Below are 11,593 nucleotides of genomic sequence, written 5' to 3' on the forward strand. Positions count from 1 at the left end.
TGATTCTCCTAGCTTGCATTTCACTCATTTTGAATTTTGCATGCCTTGCAGATAACAATTACTTCCACACCACTCCCTTCCTATCCCACCAAGAGCTGCTTTGCCAAGGTAAGCACATCGCTGCATAAGGTATGAGCGAACACGTGAGGACGGCATAGATTTTGTGTGCCTCTTTGTATGTAAATTACATCACACGCACTTCCTGTGAATCTACAGCTTTGTATCAGAGTACCAAAGCTCCATTGAGACGCTTTTTTTGGTCACACCGGCGGGTAAAAAGGTTGCTAAACCTCAGAATGTTAGCACTGCAAACCGAGCACACTGACGTTAGCATTTGCTCAAAGCATATCTGGTTATAGTGCAAGTTCACCTTCACAGAGCCTTGTGTCGTTTGGTTTGGTGCAATTTTTTGGTTTCTGCTTGTTTTGTTCTTATCACCCCAAAATCTGAAGCACCCCTTTGCCATTCAGCGTTACAGTGAGTTTCAGCTCATTGTTTAACTGTCTGAAACATAACTTTACAGTTTTGCGTCACTTTCACTGCTCTCACAGCTTCGTCTTCCACTGCAGCGAGCAGCTCTGAAGCCCTAAAGACCCTCTGAACACTAGCTGCTCATCGCCGAACAGCAGACAGACACAGCTGGAGATTAGCTGGTGAACATAATGGTGCATTTAGCAGCAAAAGATGCAGATATTTTGCTCAGAGACCAAAAACTTAGCTTATATTCACCATAGAGCCAGAAAACTAAACTTCAAGTGAATGATAGTGTTGCAAATAGGCAACTGTCTGATGAAAAGTTCACCGCATCAACTTCAAAAATGACATATTATTGTTGTGTTCACAACTAGTTTCTGCTACCTATGAGTGGACAAAGAGAATACATAAATACAGATAGGTTAAAGGTCATTAATAACATCTTTATGTGAAGAAATTCTTTAAAAATAATACATCTACAGAACTTGTATAAACGTGCAGAATAAAAGTACCTCTTTTTTTACTTAAAAACATTATAATTGTGAATCCATTTTACATTTTAAATATTTGTCTGATCTAAAATCATTGTTTTGTTGATCTCTGTTTTGTTTAATTCTTACAGTTGGTTCCAGCTTTTAACAATGTTTGTGAATCTAGCATATTTTAAAACGTATGTCAACGTTAGCTCGCTCACGTAAGCATCATTAGCGTTTGCTGGCTAGCGTTAAGAATGTTGGTAGTGCACCAACCTGCAACAGCTTGAGTGGGCAGATGATTTGAACAACAGCAATGCTTTGACATAAATACAATGGAAGAAGGGAGGATGAAACATTTCAAACACTGATAACGAACACCGTCAAAGTTTTGAAATACTCATGTAATTGTCTTGTAGCACTAGCGAAGCCAGTTTGAACCTTGAATGTGACATAACAGACAAAGCATTTGCGGTACATGAGGCTCGTTGGCGAGAGCTCAGCCTCGGTCTGTCTGCAATCAGCCCTTTGTTTGGTCTAATTTGCCACCTGCAGTCAGGCCACGACCGAGGTGGTTAATAAGGGTACCAGGGGTCTTTTCGCACAGCTCGAGCCTCACTGCCTCACCGTGGAAAGGAGATCTGAGAGATTGCAAGTGGCCAGTACACAGAGCAGATGTTGGGACATTAACTAGGCCTAATCACTAATTAGGGCGGGCTTCTGATGAGGCCCTAACGAGAGCCCCACTGAAGGTTTGACTCTGGCGGGGTGGATTGCACAACAGCTGTAATCATGCAAAAATAATTAGGGGAATTCATGGCTGCAGTTGTACATAAACACATACATGCACTCACTTTTGCCTCATGCTAATCTAACAAAGCAATATACTCAGAGGCCTTAATAAATGGAAGAAACCCAAGGAAAGAAAACAAAGCTAATGCGCTTCATTGTTGTCTTTGGGTTGAGTCATGGGTGCAGTGGCTGGTGGGGATTTGAACTGTACTCGACCCGAGGGTCAATCCCCGTGTTTGTTTGTGTTGGAATATGACTGACTTTGGTCTGATGATGCATTTGCCCTGTGGACCGTTCGCAATGAGGAAATCAAAAGCGGGGGAGCGCGAGAGAAAGAGAGGACCAGATGGGAGACTGAGATGGATTGGCCGGGCTAACAGGCAGATGTTTATGGGCCATTATTTACAAGCTCTTTAATCTGGGCTATTTCCTCGCCCTTGGCAATGGATAGGTCTATGGGTCATGCTGCCTGAACCCCTCCACCAGTGGTCATCCATCTCCCTCTCTAAAAGACAGGGAGGGAGGGAGAGAGGGAGGGAGGGGGGAAGGGGGAGGGGGCAAATTGCTCTTTATTCATGATGTGTTTGGATGTTTTACTTGAGAATAACCTCAGAAATGTGTAACTATACATCATGTATTTAATTGTAGTAATCACAGACAAATTAGCAAGATTTTGCAACACATAAAGGATTTCCAGCTAAGGGTCACCTTAAAGGGACAGTTCACCCCAAAATAAAAAATATATATTTTCCTTCTTATCTGTAGTGATTATCTGAACTATTATCTTTTGGTGATATCAGTCGTAGAGATGTCCACCCGAACGTAATGAAACCAGCACTTGGCTTGTGATGATCAAACAGAAAAACCTTTGTAAAACCCAACTGCTATGTGTTTCTTAAGACTCTCACAGATTTGTTGTGAGCAGTTCTATGTAGGAACTATTTTCTGTCTGTAGCACCACGCAGCAGGAAGAAACCAATCAAATAGGCTAACGAAGCCAGCTAATGTTACAGCTCATCTGAGGGGGATGCCATTAATGTTTACATCCCGCGCTGTAACGAGCTCGAGCCTCTCTTCCATCAAATGCGACTTTGCTGAAAAAAAATCGAGGAATCAGATTCCCTCAAAATTACCAAGTGAAGTACGCAAATCATTTTAAGTTGTTAAAAGTTTTTAGCTTGTATAACATTAATTTTGTAGTTCATTCTACTTGATAATTATGAGTTAATTATTTTTTAGTAAAGCCTGCTTTTAAAATGTATGGACTACAAGTCAAGTGTCAGATAAGGCAGACATCTCCAAAACTCATCAACTCACACTAAAACAGTCTAGATGGATAAACAGCACCACAAAGTGAGAGGAAAAATATGTATTATGATTCTCGGGTGAGCTCTTTCTTGAAGCTAATTGAAATCAGAAACATTTTGTTTTCACTAATTAAGAAGGCTGCGACAAATCATGCATTCTTACATGAATACAGAGAATCGTTTGGGCTGAGAGGATGGAGGGGTATAAATAAGGACAGAGAGCGATAACAGGCTGTAAAAGTAGGACAGAGGAAGATGAGAAAAGGACGAGTGAAGTGATGAGGGAGATACACATGATGAAAAGAAGGAGGATCTCGCAGGAGGGGACGAATGAGCCAAAGCCCTGTGAGATGTTGCTCCGCTGTAAAGCTTGTCACAGCTATTTCCCTGAAATCTCTTTCCCCACTATTCAGAGCTTCTCCCTCGCTGCTCACACGTTCAGTGAGAGTAGTCTGAGTGATGCTATGACCGGCCAACAGCATGTCTCTCCTCTATCTCCTGCAGGCAGACTTGCGCCTAATTTTCCCATCTGCTCGATGAATATTAGCCCAATTGCTGTCTATATCGATTTGTGCTAAGGTTAAAAGCTTACAGGACCTTGGCTTGAATACGGGTTGCCTGGCAACTGCTCCGTTCGACCCCCTCAACCCCACCCTGTTCCAGCCTGGATGGACAGCTTCATGTGGGGATGTGGATGAGGGTGAGGCTGGAGGTGATGAAGGGGGGGTGGGTGCGTCCGGCCCAGCCAGATAGCAGAAGCCCGGGCCTTGATTTCCAGCCCCATCAGTGATTAAAAGCTCCCCCTTCTGCCTGACACTGTGACCTTAACCCCCGGACCTCCGTGCTCCAGGGTCACTTAACCTTGAACCCAATTACAAGATAAGGTTACTTAAGTGTGACCCTCTCCGTGCTCCTCACTCAGTTAATAGGACAGGCTCTAGGAGAAAAGGGCCAGCGTAGCTGATACGCCTCTAGGTTAATTCGCTGGGTTGACAAAGGTCGCGGGCAGCGGCCATAAAGAACGGGATTGCACTTCGATTTCTCATGCAAAGTGAGACTCAGCAATACGATATCAAGGCGAGAGCCAAAGAGCAGAGGCAGCAGAGCTTGTGTTCTGATAAGATGGTTTCATCGCCAGGTGCCATTGCTGAGCCCGTAGTTTGATCCAAGTATGCAAAAAGCTGCCTGTGCATAGAATCACGCTTTCTAAAAACTTCCCATATTTCCCTGCGGACACGCGACTTGAGCGTTTCTGTACGAGTGTGCTGTTTGAAAAGTTACCCCTCAAAAATGCATACTGTATATAATTTTACGTTAATATTACATGAAGTGCATTTTTTTTTACTACATCTACCCACAACTCCTTCACCTTTACCCCACCATTAACATTTTTCCTCTGGTTTCAAATTAACAAGCAGATTATGCATTTGATGTTAAACAAAAAAAAATATATATATATATTATTGGCTAAAAAATTAGCTTACATTAACTCATGTTTTATGTGGACATATTGTTCATACTGTATGTTATCTCTTCATATTATCACCAAGTCAGACTGGTGCAACATTCTGAGCGTCGAGGCTTCTCCACTTAACTAAGCCAATAACGTATGACTGGTTTTGTTTTGTCCCGTGTCACGTCCTGGCTGTATCATGTGGTAAACTCTTACCCTGCCTCTAACCTCTTCAATCTGGCATTATCCCTCTTGGACCAAAGCCAATGGGGCTGGCTTAACAAGCCGGGCCACATCAGAGCAGACATGCAGCGAGGTGAGGGGTGAGCGCGGCAGGCAAAAAAAATGCACTGTATATCATGGCAGACCCTGCTGTGATATTGGCTGTGGTTTGGTGAAGCCTAAACAACGGTTCACCTCAGTGTTTACAATAGCAGTTGCTTATTAAGTTGTTCCTCCACTCGGGAGCTTCCTCTTCGACGGAAGAGTCGTCGATAAAATTCTCTCAACAACAAATTCTTTGACACGAAAACATCAGGAAATTGATAGTTAATCTCCCAAAGCTACACATTCATGTGGAGTTAATTAATTTGTCTTTATATAGGCCAGAATATCCCTTTAATTAAAGTGATTGAACTGTTTTTGTTCGGTAGCATTTGGCTGAACTATTAGGTCAGACAGGAAACAGCTGCTTAGAAATAATAAAGCTGGTCATTTTTACACAAAACAATTATTTATACACTTCATTTACCAGACACGGAGACAGTCTGAGACTGTATTAACATTAACAGAATAACTCAACATGAATGTGCAAAGAGCAGTGGTGCAGGGTACATTTACTCAAGTGCTGTACTTAAGTATAATTTTCTAGAGTATTTCCATTTCATGCTGCTTTTTACTTCTGCTCTGCAACATTTCAGACGCAAATATTGCACTTTTGACTCCACCACACTCGGTTCAGATTCATAATACAAAATATAATCAACAAATAGATTATGAAGCAATGTGATGGAGGAGATAAGACGATCCCCAGGGTCAAATTCACAAGTTACCCAGCACCCATATGCAGTAAGAAAAGAGCGCCACCTTTACCAGCAGCAAAAGTAGATATTAACGCGTCAATGATTAAAAATTCAATAATATAATATAGATTTTTCTGAAATGGGCCATTCTGCATGATTAGTTACTTTTATATTGTAGCTAGAAGGTGATTTGAAGGTGGACGAAGGAGGATGCCATCCTCTTTTTAGCAAAAACACACAACATCCATCGCCCTTGTTCACCTGCATCCACCTGAGATTGCAAATAACTTGTCTGGACCAAAACCGATGACTGATAAGTAAAAAGGCAAAGAATATTCAGATGTCAGCAGATTTTCCCCCTGCAGATATACACGTTTGACCAGTGAAATCCTTTGTTTCAGCTTTGTTTCCAACACTTATCAATTTGGTCTCACAGCATCCAATACCGTATGACAAACACGACAACAACTCCCTCAACAACCAGGTCGATACATGGCTTTAGATCGTCCAGCAGCTGGGATACAATGAAGCTAATATAGCTGATATTCACTTGATTGTGTGAAAGTGGATTTTGGCAGGAGCGCTCTTAGGGTCCTGTTGGAACTTATTGGGCTTCATTCACAAGAACAAATGAGCAAATCTGATTGTGAAGTTCACAAAATATGTTTGCGTGTATTGCGGTAAGCATTGTGATTCGAGGTTGAGCAGATACACCCAGAAGACGGGAGACAAGGAAAACAGAGAGTTTTCAATCAAGAACAGACTCTTAAATGTTCCGTCTTCCCACTGGCGGTTCAAAATTGGTATGACCCACATCGAAGACGGCGATGATAATTAAACAAGGCAATGTGATGCGTCACACACAGCATGTTTTAAACAAACATACCCACTTAAATCTGAACCGAGGGGAAACAGGAAATATTGAAACGTCTACTTGACTGAAAAAGATCTGCGTACTTCTTCCACCAAACATCTCTGTTTGAAAACTGACTATACAGGAAAAAGAGCAAAACTACCTGTGCTGCTCATACCATCACAGCTGATAACACGTTACGAAGTGATATTAAATAGAATCAGCGGTTCGGACCACAATGCAATCCAAATAAATGTAATGTTTCCCGGCGTTGGAATGCGATTTGCTTTTTAATCTCGTCGGTCAGGTCACCGTGCCGCCCACAAACACGGCTCTCAAATCGAGTCCCAACACTCTCGGCAGCACTTTGTTTGAGGTCAGCCGCTGAAATAGGTCATCATTTTCCTGTAATGAGAGACAAAGGGGGTTTCTGATTAAATTTCGGCAGCCGTAACGGTCATCAGGCTCACGGCACACGCTAGTCAAGCAGAAAAGGACTGTACGTCCTCATCAAAATTCCAAATCATAAAACCAAAACAAAAGCTTTCAGGTTCATTTATACAAAAGTGGATAAATGACCTGAAAAAAAAAAGAGCGAAAAAAAAAGAAGGATTAAAGTTGAGTCAATTAAAGCCAAAATATCAAAACCTTTGGCTGTCGGTGATGAGCAAAAGACAGCACAGGGCTTTCTGCACCTGCACACATTTGCTTTCGTCTATCCCTCTTATTTGTGTTTTCACCTGCATTTATTGCCCTTAGTTGTGATCCACATTAGGACAGAGAAAGACAAGGAGTTATGTTTGTTTATTCTACAATAAGAATGTTAATATTAAGAGTTAATAAAATGCTACCGTGTCTTGTTTTTGCCACCTGATTGCGCCGCAACCTGGGTCAAACAGAAGGCAGAGAAAATCAGCTGAGAGCAACAAACAGGGGAGGCATTCGAGTCAAATAGAGCGCTGTATGTAAAGAAAGGGAGAGTGTGTGTGTGTGTGTGGTGTGTGTGGTGTGGTGTGTGTGTGTGGTGGTGGGGTTGGGGGGGGGGCGGTGGTATTAGAGAACAGAGAGGGAGAGAGAGAGAGAGAACGAGGCTGCTCTAACGGTGGCCCGCTGACCGCCAGTTGAACCTCTCTCTGAACTGAAGATGAACCTTAAACTTGAGGATCTTCGGTCACGGATCTCCCTGGGAGCTGCGAGCCGCGGCAGCTAGCCCGCAGAACCACACACACGCACACACACACACACACACACACATACGCACAAACACAGCCAACACACAGATAATTCCACCATCATCACTGTAGTGTACACACATCGGCTCAAAACAGTTCGACTGGTGTGAAGTTTGTGCATACACACGAGGAAAAAAAGCACAAAAACACCCACCCACACATTGATCCTCTTAACATGCATGTTAACCTTGCCCTCTCGACCTGCGCATCTTTTCAGCAGGCACATGCTAATCCACAGAGCTTTGCAATCATCTACAAAAAAAAAAAAAAGAAAAAGAAAAGAAAGGTAACACGTAGAAGCTAAAGGTGTGCAACGTACACACTGATAGAAATACACACACACACACACACACACACACACACACACACACACACACGTGCTTTTGTGCATCTAACATAACACTCCAGCAGACATGTCAGAGGTTGTGGTGGCGCTTTAACCGCCCCCACTGTGGCACACCCAGGAGGGCACGGGAGAATGCGTTGTGGGGTCACGGACCGGTCACCACAACACATAATGATCCCGGTCCTGTCCTGTGCTCTGCTGACAGACAGACAGAGAGGAGGGGAGGAGGAGGAGGGGGGTGATGACGGCTGAGGTTAGACCAAAAAAAACAACAACAAAAAAAAAACACATCACGGTTATTTTTTTCCCCCTGCGTTGAAACGTGGTTGTAGAGTTCATAGTGCTCTTGCTCAGTTTTAAGGCTGCAGTGGAAGATGTAGCCCCGGGGTGGAAATGTAAGAGAAGCAAGGATTTTTTTATCTTTCAGAGAGATGTGCCCTCGCCCCGCCAGGCCACTCCTACCCGTCAGCTCCGGTTTAGGACTGGATCAAGATGTCAGCGTGCCACAACGAAGCAGTTTCACTCACAGATCCACGCTGTCCTTCAAATCTCCGAATTAGATTTCTCCTTTGTCTTTTCACCTGTTTATTCTGATAATGTGACGCTGGACGCACGTTCAAGCAAAGTTCAGACTGGGGAAAAAAGTTGATGATGCAGTTGAACAGAAAATAGATGGAATATGTCATTTAGTTACCACAATACCCAGATGGAAGCTCTATATTTGAACCCTGGTGTCCGGCTATACTGCCCCAGGTATATACATAGTACAGTAGAAATGCATTAAAGAATAACTAATCTGTTTGCATCAATATTTAACATTAAAAAAAATCCCTCTTGAATGCATGAATACTGAATCCTGTAAAAGCGTTTCCTCTCCTCCTTTTGTTTGACAGCCTTTCACACATTTCGCAAAAGAAACATTGGAGAGGCAACAGAAACACATTAAACGGTTTCTCTTACGGGACGAAACTGCCCCCTCACCTTCTCCTTCCACTTCTACCTTCAGCTGCTTTGTGAAATAAAGACTTTTCCTCTAATGACTTATTCATATCCCACAGGTACAATGCGGAGGAAGAAAAGTGCCAGGAGTGGAGGTCTGCATTTCTACAAATGGACCTTAAAAGGGAAATGGTAAGTCAGATGTCAGAAAAGGAATTTTTAACCTTTTTTTTTCCAAGAGCAGCTTTCAGAGCATGCATGCTCATTTTCAACAGCGCCATTCCTGACGGTTGTGCATTTACGCGCATTCACTCCTGGGAGCTGCTCGGTACAACCACAGCCTCCGACTGCCGGCTGCTGAGCAGCTCCAGCCCAGCAGCTGGGGGGGGTCAAGGGCATCTCGACGGTAGCTGTTGAGAGGCAGATTGGCATCTTAGTTATACAAACATCTCTCAGAGGCAGAGCTTCTCTGGAGGCAGAAAAGAAATGTCCTTGTTTGTGTCAAACCTCAACGACCGAGGCAAGTTTATTTGTGCAGCAACTTTCAACAGAAGGACAGTAAGAGAAGATCTTAAAGAAACACAAGGTGAAAAAAGGGATATATGGTGGGATTTAGATAAATAAAACGTGGAAATAAAGCAGATTAAACAAGCAGAAATAAAATGAAATTGCTGCAAGAGATCTAGAATTTAATTTGATGAAAGGGCGGGGGCACACGAGAAGGCTTTACCCTTGGAGCAGACCTCAAGGTAGCCGCGAGTTTGATACAGATAAGAGGAACAAAGAGAGGAAGGGCAGACGTTTGTGGGAGTCACTTTCATTTAGTGCAACATCTGCCTGAGCACACATTAAAAATAGTTCAGTCCATCTCCTCAACGCAGACCGCACAAACATTTTCAAGCAGCGAGGGACGGTTTAATCCAATCTGTGATTCCAGCACTCTGCCAAAAGCCTCGCTGCTACTTTCTGAATGAAAAAACGAAATTATATTTTCTGTTCTTTCCCTGGTTGCTTAAAACTGTATGTCATCTCAGTCAGCATCTCAATCAAATGCAGGAGATAATGGGAAGGGTCTATATTATATAGATCTTTTTTAAATAAAGACTCAACACTCATCATTATCTACCAAGTAAACACCTCAGTGTCTTTCGCATTAGTTCAAAATCTGGGTTTCTTATTTGAGCTAAAAACGTCATGGACTTTTGAATGGCAGTCTACATCAAACATCAATCCAATGTTATGTTAAGTGAATCTACTTATATACTTATTTTATTTCTAAAGGAGGTCACAATTGTCCATCCAGGAAATAAACAATTACTTTTTAAGTGTTTGAAGGTCCAGTTCTGCGGGGCTTTTTGAAAAATCTCTATGTTTTAACAAGGCGTCTCCTTTTTTTTCGTCATTGTTTCGTGGTGTGTTGATGAGTAGTAATTGTTGGGGTTTAGCAAAAAGGCGGGGAGAAGCTGCAGGACTGGTTTGGAGGAAGGAGACAAACTGACAACTAGAGGAAAAACACAGGCTTAAATACACAGGGACTTATTCGCAAATTAAACACAGGTGTGCACAGTAAACAGGGCGGGGGAGGAGACAACGGCAGGAAGTGGAACGTCAATTCTACAAAATAAAACAGGAAACATTTGATCTGAAAACCAAAATCATGACAGTAAGGTGTTTATTAGTGCAGCACGTGTCAAACGCTTTTCTCAATGCTTTATTTCTTACAATGGAACAGACGACTAGACTCGTCCCCCTGTGAAATTAATCACATTAAGTGTATAATCGGACAGGCCTTGATCTGTTTTGCTGTGTCCTCAGTACCTGTTTGTAAACAGTTTCTTCTAAGCTCATTACTGAGGTCACGGAGGAGTCAGTCAGTGTGGTCTCGCTCTGAATCTCACCCTTCGATTACTCCTGTTGTTTGCTCAGGTGTTAAATCTGTCGCTCGGAGCGATAAACAGAAGTATATTTTCATTTCAGACACGTGCTGGACTCTATTGAGGCAGCTGTGTGGGGTGAACAGAGGATTTCCGATTGATCTGTTTTTGTTTCATAACTCTGCCTCACCACTGTTCTCCTGTAAGGTCACAGGGTGTGTCAGCCAGAGATCACGGGGGCACTGTGCCTTTGTCTGTGTGTGTGTGTGTGTGTGTGTGTTTATATCACACATGGACCGCATGCTGGTGTCCAGCCTGGAGGGCATCACAGAGTTCTGCCAGAACAAGTCGTGTTACTTGTGCTGCCCCACACATCGTATGTGAAAAGGTCACAGAGCTGTCCCTGGAGGAGCGGCCGAGAGACCCTGTGTTGTTCGTAGACTGACACTGTGTCCCACTTTCACGAAATCAACTAATGCTACCGAGTATATTTTTGAAGTGTGTATGCGAGACGCTAATGTGTTGCAACACTTTGTTAATGCCTGTCGAATCCTGGACTTAGAAATCTGTAAATGTTGGAAAGAACTACGACCCAGTGAGCATTTTCATGTTTGAAAAGACGTTTAAAAACAGCCAGGGTCGCCGCTGAAAGCTGGTTTAAAAGTGTTTTTTTTCCACACACCATTTAAAGATGTTAATTAGACATTTACATTTAGACAGTGTTCAACTGAAATTTGCAATACTGGCTTTTAACTGACAAATTTGGACGTGGTCAGAGTCTGTCATGTCAACATGGACGCTCACGGCAAACGGATGTTTGAATGGCAA

The sequence above is a fragment of the Sparus aurata genome, chromosome 17 (genome assembly GCF_900880675.1).
Source record: "Sparus aurata chromosome 17, fSpaAur1.1, whole genome shotgun sequence".
Lineage (NCBI taxonomy): Eukaryota > Metazoa > Chordata > Actinopteri > Spariformes > Sparidae > Sparus > Sparus aurata.